At 41.4% G+C, this 21,803-nt stretch overlaps 1 long non-coding RNA gene and 1 pseudogene across 2 annotated transcripts; one reads left to right on the plus strand and one right to left on the minus strand.

Moving 5' to 3' along the window:
* The first annotated feature begins 3,488 nt into the window (after nt 1-3,488).
* On the plus strand, nt 3,489-4,425 carry LOC104432568. 2 transcript variants are annotated; one of them, XR_005547809.1, is made up of 4 exons: nt 3,489-3,525; nt 3,717-3,810; nt 3,903-3,970; nt 4,366-4,425. It is a non-coding gene; the product is annotated as an uncharacterized LOC104432568 (long non-coding RNA). The 2 variants fall into 2 exon arrangements; XR_005547808.1 differs by having other exon boundaries at nt 3,494-3,525; nt 3,706-3,810.
* A 2,576-nt stretch (nt 4,426-7,001) lies between these two features.
* LOC120286403 lies at nt 7,002-14,300 on the minus strand (annotated as a pseudogene).
* Between the last annotated feature and the right edge of the window lie 7,503 nt (nt 14,301-21,803).

The raw sequence follows: 21,803 nt of genomic DNA on the forward strand, positions 1-21,803 counted from the left end.
CCTTTCTCTTTTTCTCTCTCTCTCTCTCTCCTCTCCCCTTCTCCTTCGTGCGCACCCCCCATCGAACACGAGAAAATATTGGCTGGGTTTTACCCTCCACGTAGGCGCGGTGTCGACGTTCAAAAGCGCTCCGGGGCCCACCACTCGACGCCCCTCCATCTTCGCGCTTCTATCTCTCTCCTCTCTCTTCTCGCTCTCTCCAAAATAAATGGCTGGTGGCTCGGCTTGGCCGGCGGCGAAAAAAGGACGGATCAGAAGGGTAATGAATGCGCTGCGCTCCCGCTTAAATTTTTTCTCTCCTCGCTTGAATTTTTTTGGGTTCTATCTCTCTCTCTTCGTCGAAGAGCAGACAGAGAATGAGCTGCACTTCCCTCTCGGAGCATCTCACCCCTCCGCCTCCGCCTCCGCCTCGCCAGTCATTTACCTCTGGCACGTCGCCTTCTCCAAGAGCCCCGCCTGTCGCAGCTGGTTCCTGACCGCCTCTGCCTCCCACTTGTTTCCAACGCGTAAGGTTTGTGCTCGCGTTGGTCTCTCGGCAACTTCTGGGCCTCTGTTTGATTTCCTCCCTCCGACGAACTCGTCATCAACTCCGACTCCAAGCCACCGCCGCCGCCAGAATCCGCGCGCTGTTCTAGAGGTCGAAGAAGTCTCTAGAGCTTCACGAGACCATCGATCTTTCCCTCGGCTATTATGCTCTGACGGCTCCGGGCGTCGAGGTTTGTTCTTAGTCACGTTCGCAATGGTTCTGTTTTCGAGATGTACGAAATGAATAGGTTCGTGTTCTGTCGCGCAAGATGTCGCGACGGCAGAGTCGAGGCCGAAGAACATATCGCCCTCGGATGTGAGCCGAATCGGGTTCACGAGACGAGTCCGTGGAGGAGATAGAGCCTCGGTTCCAGGCCGTGTTCAAGGTGATGGAGGAGCTGGGGAAGGGTGCGATCGCAAACCCTGCCCAGACGAGGGCTGCATGGTCGGGCACTACTGGTTGAGGAAGTCGGAAATCGCGCCGGCCTGGTTCCTGAAGGCGCATATTGAGAGAGCACGCTTGATGCTGTCTGCAATTTCGCTGCCAACGTGGTGAGCGGTAAGGTCAGTTCTGGAATTCTGGTCCTTGTTGCTCTGTGTGGTAAGAGAGTCTGTAGTTCCCTGCGTTTTTTTTTCTTGGGAATCGGTTTGCTGTTGTAGATGCTCGTGTCTGTTTTTTAGTAAATTCCAGCATTGTCTTAGTCGCTCGAGGAAGCGTGAGCCGAGAATAAATTGAATCAGTTTCTGGTCAAAGAGATGGAGAGCTCGTTTACATATTATTCACTTGAAATGACCATGTATGGAAATTTCTGACTCCAAGATGTAGTAATTTCAAAATTTTCTTCAGGTTTTCTGATTAATGTCAGGATGAAATTCAGTTTCTGATCGTTGGTTTTCGTTTAGTGTGCTTAACTGATTGCATTGGACACGGAAGGATTGATTGACTTGATTATGTTTGACGCTTAATTTGCAGATTAAGCCCCCTTCTACTTCTCCCGTGGATCGCTTTACTCAAGTACTTTCAGTTGGAATTAGATGTTCAGCTCTTGGGCCACGGTTTGTTGCAGAGACATTGGCCAAGTGTAAGGAGTGCTACAAGACCAGGAAGATCTTTGTTTCTATATGTGTTTGCCTCTCGTACTTGGGCTAACATTTTAGTCCGATAGTCATGGATGTTGAGTACACTAAGGATTGCGGTTGTGTCGAAGAATCTATACCGGGTAAATGTGTTGATGCTAAGTGGCGGGCAGGTTGAATTGCGATAAACTGCTTGTGATGTTAAATTAACATATTGATCTTTGTTTTCTTGTGATAGGAAGCAAGATGCATGGCTTTTCTATTTATCTGGTTTAATTATGTTGTCGCCGATGCTTCCCGACCCTTTGCTATTGATTAAATAAGGTTTTGTCTTTTCTTCTTGTCGGCTCGATAAGTTTAGTGACACACAATGCCAGCAGGAGTCACGGTTGAAGTTCATCATAGAGGCCCCGGCAACAGGTTTTATTACTTAATTCAACTTAAATATGATTTATGTGATTTTCAGTTTGGAATGTAAATACAGCTGTTATATATGTTAAAATCTGATGGAGTGTTTTTGATTTATTATCCTGACCTGCATCTGTGAAACTAAATTAGGCTCCTTTGATGTTTGCAGATAGTTGAGTGTAGGCGAGTGCTCAAGTGGACATATGCATATGGTTATTATCTACCAGAATATGATCATGCTAAGAAACAATTTGAGTATTTGCAAGGTTTGTATTGGAGAGTAGGATTGTGGATAGACAATGGCCATGCATATTTTTGGAATGTGTTATTGCACGTCACATGTAAATATAGACTTCCTAGTAAAATATCTCTATGGTTGTCACCTTATAGGATATTGCTCACTTTAGGCCTGATATGAAGTTGCTTATTTTAAGTGCCAAACTAGATGCGAGAGAAGTTCAGTGATTTTTTCACTCCACCCGATATTTAGATATGCAGTAAGGCGGTATCCAATTGAAATTCTTCACACCAGTGCACCTGGCAGATTACTTGGATGCAGCTATTCAAAGTGTAAATAAGACAAGTGTACTTTTTATTTATTATAAGACAAATGCACTTTGGCCAATCAACTAACACTATTTTACCTTCATATCATTTCAATTTGGGTGCATCTAAAACAGGTTCATTTCCTTTTTATTTTTATTTTTTTTGTTTCTGACTTGAATCGCTGCAAAATATTGTTAAGCTCTGTCATCGGAGAATATGTTGGAAAGAATGACAGCATGTATCTGCCTTTTTTTTTTTTCCATAGGTATAGCAGCATGTATCCATTAGACTAGTTATTGAAGAAAGCATGTATCGTTGGCCTCGTGCTTATGCTTACAGTCATCCCTTCAAATTATCAAATACTCTACAAAACCATCTATTGTCCCTTTCATTTGCTGAGTGGCCATCCCTTATTCTTCTGTTTACTTCTTGTCATTTATTGCTGTCCATCGGATTCTCATCGTGAGAGTATAAAAGTTCACATTTGTAATACAAAGTTGACCCCGGTCAAGCTCTTTGGAAGTTGTACTTAGCTTTTTGTTTGTTTCGCATGTTGGTTGTGCAACCGGTGGATGAATTCATCGGGAATGTAACCTCGAAGAAATCTCCGATGATGATGAACCCCAATAAAAGGTTCCAAGGATAAAAATCAAATGGTCGGACTGGAAAGGACCTGGTCTTGTCTTCAAGATAACTAGCAAGGTTCCTTACAAGACAGTACTAAAAGGTACTTATTCTTTCATACATTATGTCTTTTATCTTTAGGATTTTGACTATCCCTTCAAACTGCCAATTGGATGTCCTGCTTCCATGTTGTAGCTCACAGTGCGGTGGTATTGAAGGCTGAGACTATGGCAGAGAAGGTTGAGTGGTTGAACAAATTAAGAAATGTTGTCCTGCCTTCTACTGGAGGTCAAATGAAGGGAGAATCAGGCTCCCCTTCGGCAAAGCCTCTCCGATGGTTCTCTGGTGAGTCATCTAATGGTATTTCTTGGTAATAAATTCCCTTCCTTTCCCTTCTTCCGCAAGGGGGAAAAAGAAACAACCATCAACCCCTAAAGGGAGATAGAAAATCAATGGGTTTGTTTTATCTTTAGCGACTGCAAGCAAGATCCATCTGTTTCACTTTCCACTCTTCCAACTGTCCAGTGTTCCTGTAGGAGTTCTTTGAAGATAGAACTTCGGTGGATGTCCCAAGAAGTTCGTGGTTATGTCGAAGCAGTTCTCAACAGCCTTGGTGCTAACGTTCCAAAAGTCAGTTTTCTTTACTTGGTGCTGTTGTTCTTATGTTTGCTGAGACGGTGGCATTGCTTTTTATTTCACTAGCTTCTTATGTCCCTGAGCAGGCCGTGGTACTTTGCCAAGTAGAGAAAGCCAAAGAGGACATGCTCAATCAATTATACGGTTCGATCAGGTTAGCTTGAAGATCACATTGATTGTTTCTGTTTTTGGTGAATCGATTTTTTTTTTCTTTTGAATTTTTCATAGTATGCTCGTGTTCCTTACTACATGGTGCAAATGCAAGGTATTCGAAGCATTCCTTTTGGAGTGGTGGTTTGTTAAGACCTTTTGCAAGTAGCATCTATTGCATCTGAGCATATGTTGTTGGAAATGGATCCCTATAATGAAAACATATATTAGAATATTGCATTGACCACATATCTATTGTGTTATGTTTTGTAGCTACAGTTTCCAATTCGACAGCACTAATATGCTTCATATGTAACCTTTTTTACACTATTCTATATCATTAATGAAGGTTTATTCTTGAATGATTAGTCATCCTTCTTTGTTTACATTGGATTGTAGTGCTCAAAGCACAACAAGAATTGAAGAACTGCTTCTAGAGGATTAGAATGTAAAACGTAAGAGGGAAAATGCCGAAACAGGCCTCCCTCCCGTCGAAACTCACAAGACAACTCAGCATTCACAATAATCGAGCATCTGCTGCCTCTAGCTGGTCTGATAGCAGCAGTCCTGCAGGTAATAGCTAGTGCGGTTTTAGTTAAATGTGCAGTGCATGTTTAAAATCTGAACAGCTTATGGAGTAGGACTTGTGTGCCATGGCAGTATAATTCTTATAAGTTGTGTCTGAAGGGTTAAGAAAACTAATTTCTTAAAGGACTTTCTGTTTCCAAATTGATTTCTCTCTGCTAGTATGCCTTTGGCTGTTGCTTATGCTGTAAAGTTTAATGGAGCTTACCCTTTGGGAGAAGTTCTTTTTTTTTCTTCCCTGGTTTATAGTGATAAAATGGTGTGCCCAGTGCTTCAGAATTTAATCTCCAACTGGCGGTCTCAAGTGGTTTAAATGCTGAAAGTTTCTCAAATCTTATGTTTCGGAAATGCGGAATTGTGATGTTAGAAATCGTGACTGGTAAAAGCCTCTCCAATCAGCATGAAACTTCAAATTGGGAATGGAAAAGGATACTTGGTCTTTATTGTGATTTAAATGGCGAAAATTTCTCGAATCTAATAATTTCTCTGTATGTGGAAGAATGGTGTTGTGATTTTAGAAAAGGTAAGCTTTTGCAATTTGCATCAAAATTCAAATTGGGAAGGCGAGAAAACGCTAGCTGCGGACTAAAGTGCAGTTTAAATTAGGTTTCTTGAATCTGAATTTTCATGTATTTATCTTGGAAAAGCGAATTTGTGATTTTGGAAACCATTGGTTGGTAGAATCCTTCCCATGATCATTTAGTACTTTGTGACGTGAACCTCTTCCTCTTCCTCTTTGAGATGTTTACATAGAAGGCCTCTTGATTGATTCTCGATTTACTATCAAAGACTTGACTGCAGTGTTTCCTATATTGCACTTATTTCCTGATAATTGAAAAAAGAAGGAAGAAAAATCTACCTCAGCTGCTGAGGTTATCCATATCTATATTGCGCAGAAAGCCCAAGTAATGGACCCTCATCGGTGATGACGGAGGAGCGCATTCGATGCGGCCTCCAATGGACACACCGATTCATCTCGGTTTGGGACGAGCCACGTCGGTGGAACAAAGTGACCCTGCTCAAAATGGTGATGTCAGCTCGGCATCAAATCCGGTGGCCGGCGTACACCGAATCTATTACCGCCGCACCCCCACAGTCGGGTTCGACTTACGGATACTAGATGTTTGAAGATCATGATGGATAATGACTCTCAAGGCATTCTTGTTGGATGGGTGTCTTTGCTCCTGGTGGTTTGAGTATTTGAATTGAATCACATGTCGCTGTATATGCTTCATAGAGGTGAGAATGTGTATTAGGTGGTCATGTATAAAAATTACGCGATTAATATCGGAGCCTGCCCATCCGACTGTCTGTCATCCGGAGCTTCATTAGTTCCTTTCATTGGAAGGATTGGTTTGTTAATTTTTTTTTCTTTTTAGTAGGGTTGGGGTGGGGGGGGCTGCGGGGGTGGTAGGGATAGGTTACAATTTTTGCTCGCAGTGACATGCTTTGGATGGAGGATTGTATACCATGTTTTGCTGGTGAAGTGCATTATCCGCTTCGGAGTACAGACCTATTATTCTGAAATATAAGCTTCTAAGTTTCGATTAAAGTGATGCTTATGCCTTTAACTTTTATCGTCTTCACTGACTGAATCAAAGGTGTTCCATCAAAAGTGTTCCATGGAGTTTGAGCCTTTTTAATCTGGACTTCTTGTTACCTCAAAATTGTAAGCCCAATTTGTGTCATTTTCCATATCTTATTTAAAATTTTGAAAAGGTTGTAATATTATGGATGCAAAATTTTGTAATTCATGATAGCAAAATTATGTATCATTGAATGGTTCCTTCTTTTTTTTTTCTCAAAGAAACTATGTCGTTAATCTATCTGTTCTGTTGTATAGCGCCAATCTTTTCGAGGGCTATGGTACAATGTAATACTACAACTCATTTGTTCAGGAGGCTTGAAATATATATTTTTGTATCATTTATAAAAATAAATAAATAAATATATTTTTATTATTCACAAAAACATTTAAATAAAAATTATAATGAATAATTATAAAAATTATCTACTAATTAATAAAAGGGGTAAAAAAAAATTACTATTAAGAAAGTATTTATGATCATTTATCTTTACCAAAATAAATGCAACTTAAATATACAATCCATTTATTTTCATCTTATTTGGGAACTTTACGTTAGCAATTTGCGATCCTTTGTTGGCATCAATTTTTTCCGTTGGAGGCACCCATGTATGGGGCAAACCTTATTTTTAACAAGTCAAGTAGAGAACAATCCAAGTGAAGAAATGGCCGATCGTCAGCCTTCCACAATTGGAGAACTTTGGAGGCCTGGCTGACGATTTGATGATACATGTTTTTACTGATGATGTCATGCACTGACGATGTTATGCCTCTTTAAGATCATCAGGAGCTTCGAGATCAAGTAGGGAGGGTCTCCATATCGACATCACACCAAGGCGGCCAGATCGCAAAAAACCCACAAGCATTGTTTCTATAGCGACTCTTTTACTAGAATGAAATGGTCGACTAACGGATCTGTACATTAGAAATGGATAGATCTTTCCTTCATCAAGATGTACATACCACAACCATACAGACATGGACTTCCTACCTGCATGTGTCTACTGTATGCCTTCTTTAAAGGGTCCAGAATCGCGGATCAAATTCATCACAAGTTTGACCTGCAGATAAGGCAAATGTTCTGATTACCCTGACAAGAAATTTCAGATCATACGTGGTTTAATGTTCCTTTTCTTTTAACTAAGAGTCAGAGGTGATATCCAATATAGTGGCGCAATGGAGTTATCCGCTATACAGGAAGAAGAAACTCCTTTTAGAAAAGCAAACCTTAAGTCCTAAAACATTGTCCAACTTCACTGCTGGGACCTTCCTTATATCCACTTTGCTAAAATGCATTAGGGAATGAAGTGCGGTGGAACAGATAACGAAAATAAGAAGGCAAGGGTTCGGCATCAACAGTGATCATCTACGACACAGATAGTTCAGTTGAATACAATGTCTACTGCTACCTCCTTTGTGACTGCATCACTGGGCCAACCACACAATAAACACAGGAAGCAAAAAATGTTCTTGCGTTCGCAACATATGAGAAGGATCGAATGTTCACCACAACACGATGATAGTGCTATTAATAAATGAGTTGTTCTCGCCTGATGACATTTTAGTAACATACCTGAGTTGCCTCACGCACTACAAATTCTTCTATGGCCTTGCTGAATTCCTCATCCAGAAGGTAGTGGTAGCTATAAGTGGGTACAGGCATATAACCTTGCTGAATTTTATGCTCACCCTGAGCCCCTGCCTCCACTGTTCTCAAATTAAGCTCTATAGCAGCTTCTATTGCTTGTTATGTAGATAAAAGTAAATAGTTATATTGTTCCAAACATGACAAGCGCATGCTTCCATATCACAAGAACTATTATCCTCACATAGCAAATCTGCTTTTCGCTAATATTAGTTGATCTACCACTTCCTCTTTCCTCTTTGTTTCTGCTACTCCACTGCAAATTCCTTGATGGGAAGTTTTTCATTAGCATATGAGGACTATTTTAATGTAGAGAAAAGCTTTGTCAACTTCTGGAATGACATTTCTAGATATGCCCATGCCTTTACAGCAGCTAAAGTCCCCATTTAGAGCGAAAGATAATCATGGTAGTAGGCCTGAACAATGACATTTATCTTAGCTGCTGTACCTGTCACATAGACCCATGGATAATCATCACCTAACGCTACCCTTTTATTACAACAAAATAGGTCCCCACTTCTTCAAAGAACAAAATTATACGCAAGCAGATTCCAAAACCAAATGAATGATATTTACTTCATGATTTGAAGTATATTCACACATTCTAGTATTCTTACTTGGGAAGAATTTACATAATCTTAGAGAATCGGTTGCCACTTTAAATTGACAATCTCTTCCTCTATTTAGCTTGCACTTACATTTGATATCTTTTTCACGCTTTTACTATACTGAAGTCTCAAGGTACAACACATGGGTTAGCAAATCCATACCATGCAATTAAGTCCATTAGTTCATCCTTGTCAACATAAGGTTAAACGAATCTCACTTTTTAAAATAGGCAATAAGCACCCAAGAAAGAACTTCCATATCAAGTATATATCGAACTCACAGGAGTTTTGCATGTTAAATAGAGACAAACCTGGTAATAACAAGCTTCAAAATGTAAGTTGGGATAATAAGCTTTTGGGTGACAGCCCCAAAGGCGCCCATATATAGTATCTCCACCTATAAGATTAAGGGCTCCCGCAACAAGTTCATCCCCTTCTTCAGCTACAACCAGTAACACTTGGTCTCCCATTTTTGATTCCATGTTATGAAAAAACTCTCTTGTCAAATAAGGGCTGCCCCACCTAAATAAACATAAGCAGCAAGACATGATCTACTTAAAGCTCTCATATCAAATAAAGATGCCTTTGAATATACACAAGAGGCAGGCAAAACAATCAACAATATCATATTTTCTGCAAAGGAAAGACACAACCAGTCACTGGACCCATACTTGCTATCGGTGGTGTTCCTGTAGAACGTATAGAAAGAATCCCAGTGCTTAGCCTGCACACACAATCAAAACCAAGACGCTCAAGTCCTTCATGTTTCACAAAGTGAAGGTATTAATTTAGGAGTAAGTTGTAAGAGAACAGGAGTCACATGTGGATGATCACATCTAAGGACTACTCATCTAAAAGCTCAAACCAGTGGACAGAAAGTTGCTACTAGCATCTAAGTTCAAATTAATAGTATTACTGGGAAGTTGCGACTTGATATACTTATTTATACTTCTCTGTACAGTTAACCAACTAGTCTCTATTCACATTGATATCAAATTGAACCGGTTGGATTACATATATTATTAAACTTCACATATTTTGGGTAGGATTGGCTTAAAATCTTCCCCGAGACACTTTTGCCATGATATTTGTACTCATTACCTTTATTTCATTCCCTCGAAGCCACTTCATTGTCAAGTTTTGGGCAGAAATCTGCAGAAAGGATTCGATCCAATGAGTAAAAGCTTGTGTGCCCAAAAAGATGCAATGTAAACTGGCACTATGAGACTATAAGATGCAACAGATAAAAATGCAAACTGATTTTTGATAAGATACCATAGTGCACCAGCAATGAATTCTGATAACTCAATGGGGAATTTAATATTCTGTCTGTGCTATTAGCAAAATTGATTTTAACAGGCAAAAAGGAAATTAGTACTACATGAAAGTTTATGTGTGTGTTTTTTTCCCCATTAGTATAGGTACAAATACAGTTGATACACTGCCCCTGATATATTTGCATTAAACATTTGTAGAACGTTACAGTGATAGGCATTTGTAAAGATCAGTTCATATAATACTTCCCCATAACTCATGTCATCATAAAGAACGACCAATTCGTTGCTCAACTGTTCATATTTTACTGCTTTGAAGCATCTTCAGCAATTAGTCTGTTTTCCAGTTGTCCAAGAAGCTCAACTACCAGTACAACACTTTACTTCAGCAGACTGAATTTCAGCAAATGCATAAGGTCAGTCAGCATTATATCTGAAATTGGGAATGCAATCCCCATGAAGCATCAGTCTCAGAGTGTTAGTAAAAAGTTCTACGAGCATTTAGTGAAGATTGCAGTAACATATATCGTTCCATAATAACTACTTTCTTCATTTCCTGTGACAAGCATATGTATCAACACAATTTACTAAAAAATTTATCAAATTTTCAACCATATATTTAAGGAATAAAGAACTAAGAGCAAGATTTAAAAGAATTTCTAGGTGGGAGTATCTTCCCAAAATAAAGGAAATTCCCAAATAAAATAACATTTGGAAAAACTAACCTTCTTGCGCTCCTGACGTATATTTTTCCTTTTGTTCTGCTTCATGTCCATCAAAAAGTCATCAAAACTGTGGCACAGACAGTGAAACTTGAAGCATGTACCTTTTTGCATGCAAGATAAACACAAGAAACGTAAAAAGATCAAAAGTTGGCAATCCAAGTAAATTTAAGACACCACTCATTCAGAGAAGTAATGCTGCAATCATATGCTAAGCGGGCAGGACTATTGCAAAGGAAACTGATGCATGCACAATATCAAATGGAGAAAATTGACAGCAGCATTACGTCCAAGTATATTTTTAAGCAAAAGCTGCATTTGACCTAGATAACATTGTGAGGCATATACCCCTTGACATGCTATCTAGATCAAAAAGAGACAACTCCATTCAATTCCCAAATACTTTCAACCCTCACTGACAATCAAGAAAAGGGGTCAAAGGTGTATGATAGCTATGATGTAATTGAGTGAGTCTTATGAAATTTCAAACTTGGTCAAATAATACTTTGACTGAGAGCCTAGAAATATCACAGACGCCCATTTTCATTAACATTGAGTCCAAAGTTTCAGCACTTGTCTGCTTAATGCTTTACTTGATGTGTCTTTGTTTCCCTACTCCTATTATGAAAGAAGATATAATCAAATACTTATCTCGACCATTAAGAAATAAGCAAATTGCTAGAGGTTTGTCACCATGTTATATGATTTTTACTTCAGACGGCTTTGGCTGGAGCCCACAAGGAGCTCAATCATGAAAGTCTACGACTCATTGCATTAAGCGGGGCGAAAGTACTCCCAAGGTTTTGTTAAATTGTAAAATCACCCTTCGAACCTTTTCTGAATCTACTAATACACTTCAGATGGAGATGAGTCTCCGGGTTGTTTTACTGCTTTGAAGGGGAAAGTGAATAGGGAAAAACCAAAAGTTATTGTCAATGTATCCAGCAGCAAGTAACATCAGGCCTAACTGTAATTTCAGCACTCATTTTGCCACTCACCATGTGTAGTTTCGATTGGTCCAATGGTACTGCATTCCTATCCTCTGTAGAAAACCCTTGTCCTTGTGGTTTTGCCATTCATTCTCAGAAGAAAATGTGATGTGGACTGACGAAACCTGGGACTATTGTCAAGGATATAAAGCAAATTCAGAACTACTACAAATTGAAACATCAGATTCACAGTTCAGGAATTTTCATCTTTAAGTAAGCCACAGCTAGCCACAACTTCCCCACTTGTTTGGCGAATAACCAAGTTATTTCTCGTTTTCCATGAGACCATACATATAGAGATCAGCCCTGAAAACATTTTAACTCTACTGCAACTCCAGCCAAGGGAAAAGGTCCAAACAATTGATGGAGTGTAAAAAAAAGCCCAATGATGAAAGAAAAGTGTGATAAAATTCTGGCTATTTCATGGATGTAGCATCATATTCACTATGGACAGTCACACATCTGTTATCACGTACCTTATCTTTCAAAATTTTCTTAAGGTGTCTACTACAATGTCAAAAACTTGATCCTTATATAAGGAATCACGAAGTAGAATCCGAGGACCAGTTACGGGGGTAAAAGGCACACAACACTGGTACTTTGGATAGTATCGGAACCATAACGTAGTAAGCGTCCGCCCAAGAATGGTCAAAGACAAATTCACCATACAAGTGACTGCACATCAACATGAAAATGAGTGAAACCATCTCCATAAAGCTCCTTGAAGATTGTAAAAATTGCTCAATATATAGCTATTTACGAGGAGCATAGAAGAAACTATCTATTTGAAGTTTCAGAAAATAAATCCAATCCTAAGAACAAAGAAGAGGATAAACCTTTTCGATAAAGTGGAACAACACCTACAACAGTCCCAGATTCATCCTTAGCACCAATGTGCCGTGGCATCCATCCTGTTTCCTAAAAGCAATTAAATAGATCAACGGAGTATCCAAGAGAAGCTATTCAGCTTAGCAGCATAGTAAAACTGAAAGAACTCCGTTTAGGAACAATAGGAAGAGAAGCCAAAACCTAAAGGTACCGAGAGGGCGCCAATCCATTAAAAAAACTACTTCACTAGGTAGACATCAAATTCTACAAAACTCAATAGTCCCTCTTCATTCAAAGAGAAACTTCGCGGCATATACCAGAAATAAAAGGAACTTATTTTTTCCCCGTCTGTTAGAGCATCAGAAGGAGAGACATCTCTCTAGAGACGAAACCTATCGGGCCGACAAGTCATTCGGACGTAAAAGCATCGAGGACACCCCACAAGCAGCAAGTGTGCAACCAACTTATCGCTGAAAGCTTATGCACGAAGGAACCAAGGGATAATTATGCCAAGGACTCCAATATCGATGAAGCAAATACCAATCATTCAATCCTCCTCTCATAAGAACGCAAAAATTACGTTGATGAACGACAATCTCAACCCCTAGAATGCGAAATCTCACCTTCACAGCAGAATTAGACTCCTCCAAACTCGAAAGGAACCCATGCGAGAGCAACGGATTATACTTCTTAGGGCCAGTAGCATCAATAGCACACGCATCCCAATCATCCGCCGAAACCTCTGAGATGGAATTAACAATCGAGGGTGATATGTGCTTCGACCTCGACTCTGCCGCCGCGACATCCTGCGCAACAGAACACGAACCTATTCATTCCGTACATCTCGGAAACAGAACCATCGCGAACGTGACTAAGAACAAACCTCGGCGCCCGGCGCCGTCAGAGCATAAAAAAGATCGACGGTCTCGCGAGGCTCCAGAGACTTCTTCGACCTCCAGAATAGCGCGCGGATTCTGGCGGCGGTGGTGGCGGCTCAGAGTCGGAGTTGATGACGAGTTCGTTGGAGGGAGGAAATCGGACGGAGGCCCAGAAGTTGCCGAGAGACCAACACGAGCACAAACCTTACGCGTTGGAAACAGTGGGAGGCGAAGGTGGTCGGGAACTAGCTGCGACTGGCGGGGCTCTTGGAGGAGGCAACGTGCCAGAGGTAGATGACCGGCGAGGTGGAGGCGGAGGTGGAGGGGTGGGATGCGCTAAGAAGGAAGTGCAGCTCGTTCTCGTCCGCTCTTCGACGAAGAGAGAGACAAAACCCAAAAAATTCAAGTGAGGAGAAAATTTAAGCGGGAGCACGGGCGCATTCATTACCCTTCTGATCCGTCCTTTCTTCTGCCAACCGAGCCGAGCCGAGCCACCAGCCATTTATTTCGGAGAGAGCGAGAAGAGAAAGGAGAGAGACAGAAGTGTAGAAGATGGAGGGGCGTCAGAGTGGTGGGCCCCAGGAGCGCTTTTGAACGTCTAACGTCGTCTCCTACGTGGAGCCACGTGTCGACTCCTGAGTAGTCTTACCCACCGCCTACGTGGAGGGTAAAACCCAGCCAATATTTTCTCCACCGAACACTTCCACTGGCCAATTTGAAATTGGCCTCTCTCTCTCTCTCTCTCTCTCTCTCTTTCCTTTGACTAGTCAATCTCTCTTATCTCTTCTTCTCTCTCATCTCTCCTTCTCTCTCTCAACACTCTCTCGCCCCCTTTGTTTGAATGGAACGGAAGACGAAGAAGAAGCGGAGACAACAAAGACCGAGAGGGGAAGACCAAAGCAGCTCACTTTCGCCACCCGTGCTCCGCCGCTCACCGCCCGCCTTCGCCTCTCCCTCACGTCCCTCAGCCGTCGATGCCCTCCTTCTTCTCATTTCTGGTTTGTGCGAAGATAGAAGCGGACCGAAGCAAGAGCAGCAGCCAACCGCTCGTCGCCGCGACGCGCCGGAGTCGGACCTCCGTTCGCGTGACGCCTACTTATGCACATCGCGCGCTCCACCCCGCATCTGTCGCTCGCTGCCACCCCTCCCCCGTGTGACTTCCGCCTCTGCCCAGCTCCTATTCGGCCACCATCGACGGTTGCCCAACCATCTCTAGCCATCGTTCGGACCGCCGGAGCTAGGGGTGTGCATGGTTCCCGATTCCAAAGACACCGGTTTCGGTCCCGGTTCCATTTTCTAGGAACCGGCGTTCCTGGGTTCAGTTCCGGTTTCAGTTCCCGGTTCCTATGGGAACCGAAACCGAACCGGAACTGAAACCGGTCATAATTCTAAAAAAAAAAAAACCTAACTTCCCGCATGATTTCCCGCCTCCGCGATTCTTTCCCCCTTCCTCTTTCTCTCTCTCTCTCTTTATTTTCTCCACTTTTCACTCCTCACGTCACTTCTTGCCCCCCAACTTTTTTTCTTTTTTCTTCTCTCTCCTCTTTCCCCCTCTCTCGGCCGAAACCCCACCCTCCTCCTTCTTCTTCTTCCTCTTGCTGGCTGCTGCTTCACCCACCACCACACCGCCGCCCCACGCCCTACTCACCACCATCTCTTGGCCACCGAACCACCACCACCCACTGCTCGTCCGACGAGCCGTCTCGCCGTTGAGCCCGACGAGCTGTCACGTCGTCCGCGTTACCCCTCGCCACCACCACCGTCTCCAAGCCACCATCACCACCTCTTGCCGCCGCTTGCTCCGCCGTCCGGGCCGTCGTTGCTTCGAACCACCACCGCCTCCGCCAGAACCGAGCTCTTCCCCCCTTGGCTGTGGGTTGAGCCGCGACCGTCGCCGACTTCGCCGTGCCATCCGTGCCGCCTTTGGTGCCGTGAGACTCGTGTCTTCACCGCCGTCGCCGTTGTTGCGTGCTCGCTGTTGCCGGACCTCCCTCGAAGATTGATCTGGCCACGAACGATTCGATGGCGAAGTGCCGGTGGCCGGGCTTCGCGAACCTCGCTCGCGGCTCAATGAATCGGATGGCATGTCACCCTAATTCTTTAAAGTAAATGATCTCTTGGGGTGCTTGATGTTTAGGTATGAACCCTTTGGAGAGGAGGTTTCGAGAGTGCTAGGCGATGGTCTTGTGCTAGGTTCAACCTACTTTTTTGCTGTATGGTCCGCACGAATCTGCTGCATTACTTGAACTTTCACTTGAGATGTATGGAAGTTTGAAGATTTTAATTTTATCAAAGCTATTGATTTTGCTGCATTATGGCTCTAAAGGTTCCTTAATTTTGGTGGGAGGTGATCCCGGTGTTGGCAAGAGTACTGCTGTCTTGTAGGTAATGTACTTAGATGATACAATAGAAATTCATAAAATATTTTAAGTTATGTATATATCTACCTCCCTGTCTAACCATTATGCCCTACCTTGTCCATCTCATATATTAATACTGGAAGATGGCTGCAATGATTGCTGAAGGGCATGATCTTGGGAGATCGGCTCTAGTAGTATATGTCTCTGGGGAAGAGGTAAATGGATTTTTCATGTTAGCCTTCTGCTGGTCTTTGCTGTCATGCATATTCATTCTTGTTGCCAGATCAAATTTGTTATTGCTTTCGGACGGTTTTTCTTGTTTGTAAACATAGGCTCTTGTGCATTTTCTGTCTTAGGATTTCTCTGGCTTGTACCTTAAGAATTAGCCACGAGACAATTTTATTCAAGGAGTCTTGATAGAAATGAGGATATAGATTTTCTCTGATAGGCATGTGCTATATGTGTTGCTTATCTTTTTTCTGGCCAACTCGTATGTGTCATTGTCATATCACACTTAGAATCTACCTTTTCCCTTCCGAGGAATCTCTTTGATTTTGTATTAGAGTGTGGAGCAAATTGGAAGTAGAGCTGATTGTCTAAATGTAAAAGATTCACATTGCTGTGTATTGGCAAGTACAGAAAATGGAGGGCCAACTATTGAATTATTTCGGCTTTCGGATATTCGTGCTCACTACGAAAATGAAACAAAAAAAAAAGAACCCGTTGGAACTCGGAACCGACCCGGAACCTCGTGACGGGGTAGGTTCCAGTTCTCGGTTTTGACGAGTAGGTTACAAGGTTCCAAAAACTGAGGAACCTGTACCCGAGGGTAGGTTCCAGGTTCCATACGGAACCGAACCGGAACCGGGAACCGCTCACCCCTAGCCGGAGCTCCCCTCACCTTCCACTGGCCTCCCCTCGCCGCCCTAGTCGCCAGATCAGCCTCGGCCAGGCCAAACCAGCAACCCACGAAGTGGGTTTCCAGTTGGTTCGAGCCCACTTTTGGGCCGTTTCCGGGTCCCAAACCCGAGGCCTGCTTTGGAGTTTATTGTTCCTTGCGTCGCCCCGTCGGATTGATCCGATTTGCATGCGATTCCGGTGAGTAATCTCACTAATCTCTAATTAGTTGGCTAATTATGCTTAAGGGTTATTTAGTTTTAATTAATTAGATTTAGGTGGTTAGATTAGTATGAATTAGTGTTTATTAGTCAATTGTGATGCGAATTAGACAAATTGAATGTGTATTTAGCAAGTAGACATGGTCTACTATTTATTGAGGGTAGCTCGGAATTTTTCCGACCCTTTATTAGGCTTCAATTTGACAATCGGGCCTAAGTGGAATTTTTGGTATTTAAATATTATTTTTCGGAATTAAATTAATTAATTATTTATTTTCCGAAAATTCAACTGGGATGGCCAAAGGACCGGAATATTATGCTGATGACCGTGGTGAAGTCTGTTTATTTAATCGGGCTTTATTTTGAGCTAAATTGAATTTTTAATAATAATTATTTAATTTTCGAAATTAATTAATTAATTAATTAATTTTCGGAAATTAAGGTTGAAATGGCCGATGACCGAAATCTCGTGCTGATCGTCGTGGCGTAGTTCGTTTATTTAATTGAGCTTTAATTTGTTTGGAATTGATTTAATTATGAATTTTTAGGAGTTATTCATATTGAGTTGATTTTATTATTTGATTGAGAAATCGTTGGGCATTGGTTGCTAGTATCGAAAGTAAGTTGGTAATCACCTGAAAAAAAAATACGTGGGCTTGGTGAATCGGAATATCACCTGGAGAATGCACGTGAGTTCGGTGGTTGAGTACGTCATCTTGGCGAAGAGGTCACCTAAGAGATTGCACGTGGCTCGGAGACTCGGTATGTCATCCTGGAGAATGCACGTGGCTCGGTGACAGAGTTTGGCATCTAAAAGGGCACGTGGCTCGGTGAATTGATGCATCACTTTGGTGAGATAGCACTTAAGAGAAGGCACGTGGGCCTGGGCATCGTAAAAAGAACACTTGGCTCGGTGATCTGATGCGTCACCTTGGCGAATTAGTGCATTAGAGAATACACGTGGGTCTAGTATTCGGAAATAGCATCTAAAAGGGCACGTGGCTCGGTGACTTGATGTACCACCTTGGCGAAGAGGTCGCCTTAGAGAATGCACGTGGGCCCAAGGTTCGAGGCACATGGCTCGGAGACTTGGGATGTCGTCCTAGAGAATGCACGTGGCCTAGCTTTTAGATATTCCTTAGTGGGGAATGATTTGTGTGACATGTAGTCGACTGGTTCGATTTGTTTGGAGTAAATGGGTGCCTATTGTGAATTGTACTGACTTGCAGGTGGGATTTGAAGCCAAGGTAAGTCCTTTGCCTTGTGCGTGTTTAGGCAGCCTATAGTATAATGGTTTACTAATCTGGCCTTAGTGGGGTAGAACTCGTTGAGACGTAGTCTCATCTCGGTTTGGGGAAATCATTTCAGGACCCCGCTAAGGAGCTGAGGAGGAGGAATTTGAGAAGGAGAACTCTGAGGTGAAACCTGAGGAGAAGGATTTTGGGAAGAAGAAGATAATACCGAGAGGGATCTTAAGTACGACCTGAATGTACTGAGATTCCATCTCGTTTTGAGAATTCCATTTTGATGTGAATAGTTATGAAGTACTTTGGTTTGTGTTCTATATAAAAGTTTGGTTATAAGTTTCAATATGAAAAATATGGCCTTACTTTTCTATCCCATCGAATTACTGTCTGGGGATTATAACTACTTCTGCATGTGCTTAATAAATGAAAGGGTTGGCGATATATAGTCCTGGGATATCGCATCATAAAATTGACCAATTGAGAAGGATGTGTGCGTGCCTGAGGATCGGGGCGTGACAGGCTTATCGGCTAAATACCATAGAAAAATATACTCAATGAACAGAGTATTCTATAGTTTTCTTAATGTACATTTAAAGGCAAACAAGCTCAGCAATATAGGTTGTAGCAAGAAAAAGGGAACACAGAAGCCCTTCAAGTGAACTTTAAAATTATTCGATCACAATGTAGTTGCGGTCATTCTATGGGTGAAACCTGCCTTATTCAAGGAACGTGGATAGGATGATCTGCACGCATTTGTCACGCCTTAAGAAAAATATATATTTTTCGACCAAAAAAAAAAAGAAAAAGAAAAACATATATTTTATGTGCAGAAAGTTTTTGCAAGCGAAATTGCCTAACCAATAATATAGCATATTATAGAAATGTCGATTTAGCATTTTAACTTTTTAATTTTACCAATTTAATCCTAAAATTTCACTTACAATTTTGATGTAGCTCTTGATCAATTTTCGCAAAAAAATCACTGACATAGTGATCTAGTTATCATTGCTAGGGAGAATTACCAAAAAATTTGACCAATTTAATCATAAATTCTTTTTTAGCCAATTCAATTTTAAACATTTTGTATTTGTGTCAATTCAATTCATACGATCAATTTTGGTTAGCCGGAGTTGACATGACATTTTTAAAATAATATTTTAATAATATTTTGATTCTTTTTCTTTTCTTTAATTTCCCTTGCTTCCTTAGGGCCGGCTAGAAGGAGGGGAGCTTAGCACCCAACCTCATCGCATCGTTTCTGTTGTTAAGTAGGACCTAGCAGGTTGCATAATTTAGGTGAAAGTGCAAAGTTCCTTGCCTGTATATATGTAGGCATTTATTTTTCCAGTCAAGAAAATTACTGCCTAAGGATCCGATAAAAGCGTGAAGCAGCGATTCTCTAGTCGCGAATTGCACCCTTCACATATCACAGTAGATCCGTTCCTTGACGAAGAAACAAGCGTCGCAGTGGGTGAGTTGGAGGATCGCAAAAAGGTAAAGTAGCAATGATAGGAAGCCGATAGTCTTCGAAGAATTCGTTATCGCTTATGGTTTCTGTTTGTTCTTTCACTTGAGAAGTAAATGGAGATTTTGATTGTAGCAGGTAAATTCTCTCGGTAAAATAGAGAGAGCTCTTTCTTTATAAAGCTAAAGATGGGGAATGAGAAAATGTTTGCCTTTTGCAAGGGGAGATTGATAGGCATTGAGGTGTTGAAAGTTGCAGCTAAAAGTCATTAGGAAGTCAACTTCTTCTGCATTTGTGTAGTTGACCCGTTTTGCTCTCTTGCTTTCTCATATTAGAGTCTCTGATTTGTACACAACACGTCAAAGTCTATACGCTAGTGTCTTGTTCGCATGAGTTTGGGGTACATAGGTGCACAGCTACGACAGTCCTACGTTAATGTCTCTTTTAAGTGTCTAATGAAATTAAGCCAATGCAGAATATATAATGTGTTGATCAAGAGGGATACATAATATGCACCTTCCCTAAGGCCACATTTAGTCATATGGATTTCTAGCTAGGATATAATTGAATAGGATATGATATAATATTCAAGAATTTATCTTATCCACCGTTTGGTGAATCACAATGATAAGGACATATATTCACATCCTATCATATCAATTATTTGATATAAATGATATATCCGTGCAAATGAACCTAAAAATTGCAACAATGGAGACGATAAGAGACCCTCACAACAACCTTACTAGCATCATCATCATCATCATCATCATCATCATCATCATTATGTTTCCTCTCTTTTTTATTATTTTATTTATTTTTCCCCTTCCAATGTCTAGTCAATGCCATCATAAAGGGGCTATTTGTCACGCCCCGAGCCCCCGAGCGTTTACCCATCCCTCTTTGGTTGATAAAATTTTGCGACTTCCCAAGACGAGTCGCCGACCCTTTCTTTTTATTGCACACGCAGAAGCGAAACTAAATCCCTAACAGTAATCATCTCGGGATAGAAAAGTAGGACCACAAATTCACAAACAAACATGCTTTTATATTCACACTGAGTCATTTACAAAACTCTATGGCCAAAAGACTACAAAAGACTAGCCTTCCAAAAAGAAGTGGTCCTAATTGACCTACGCTTCCGATCACCTCCTCTCAGCTCCAAGTCCTCCACTCAACGATCCTGAAAATGGTTATACAATAACCGGTGAGACAATGTCTCAACAAGTCTATGTTCTAAACCCCGATTAGGAGGGAAATACGCCAAGAAGCGTTCTAACCACACAATCACGCATTTAGCATAGAGGACTTACCTCGCCTCAGTTCCATCCTACAGATCAGTACAATCAAATACTCGACCAAACAATTCAATTCAAATTCATCATCAATCAGTCGATTCATTCGACTCCATGTCATCAATGTCATCCATAAATTCTGTTGATTCGAACACTACTCCCTAAGTTGAAATAGATATACTCATATATCATTGCTCCCCAAAGCTGATGTCTAAAATTTGCTCACCGAAGCTACTAAAGCATTATTGCTTGCCATTGCTCACCGAAGCTACTATAGATCTATAATGGTGTTAATGCTCCCTGAAGTTGTTATAGATCTATATTGCTCACCTAAGTTGATTTGGTACTCATACCACTTTTGGTGTCAACACCTAACACCCGGTATTTTCCAATTAAAATACCAATATATCACAATCATCACTCAATTCAACAATACAACATTCAGTTGTAGAAATTAAACACACCATTGAAATCAAGACGAAATTCCGGTCATCGGCTATCCCGGCCTAATTCCCGAAAAATAATTAATAATTAATTAATTTCGAAAATTAATTAAATAATTCAATTTAATTTCTAAAAATACTAACCTCGGCCAAATTATTAAATTAAAACCAATACAGACACCGGAAAATTCCCGAACCCTTCTAGATAAATAGTAGAATTTATTTAGGTCTTAGCTAAACCATGCCGACCACCTAACATGCTCGATTAAATAATTAAATTTCTAATTTAATCTAACTAACCACCTAATTCCTAATTAAATAAATCTAAACACTCCTTAAATGTCATTAGCCTACTAAGAAGAGTTTAGAGTATAAACTCATCGGTTTATTGGGGAAACCGGTTCACCACGACGACGACGTGACAGCGGCTGAAATCCAAATTTTTAGCAATGTCGGCGGACACTTGGGCCAAGCCCAAAGTCCTTGCAAGCCCACAACAACTGTTGGGCTTGGCTTTGGGCTTGGGCTGCTTCGTGAGCCTCAAGACTGGACTGATCTCACTTGGGCTTCAAGTTGTGGGCTGGTTTTACGTGAAGATGGGCTTTGTTAGGCCCGAAGGAAATTCGTTGGGCTATTGAATTTGTGTTGAAGAAGTTGGGCCTAAAATGCTGCAGTGAAGATGGGCTGGAGCGGTCTAGTTGGCTGCCGCTTTGGGCTTCGCTGGATTGAAAATCACGGGCTACAGCAGGCTTCGCTTGCTGGAGAATTCGCTGGATTGGGTTGGTCAATGAACTA

The sequence above is a fragment of the Eucalyptus grandis genome, chromosome 2 (assembly GCF_016545825.1).
Source record: "Eucalyptus grandis isolate ANBG69807.140 chromosome 2, ASM1654582v1, whole genome shotgun sequence".
Taxonomy (NCBI): domain Eukaryota; kingdom Viridiplantae; phylum Streptophyta; class Magnoliopsida; order Myrtales; family Myrtaceae; genus Eucalyptus; species Eucalyptus grandis.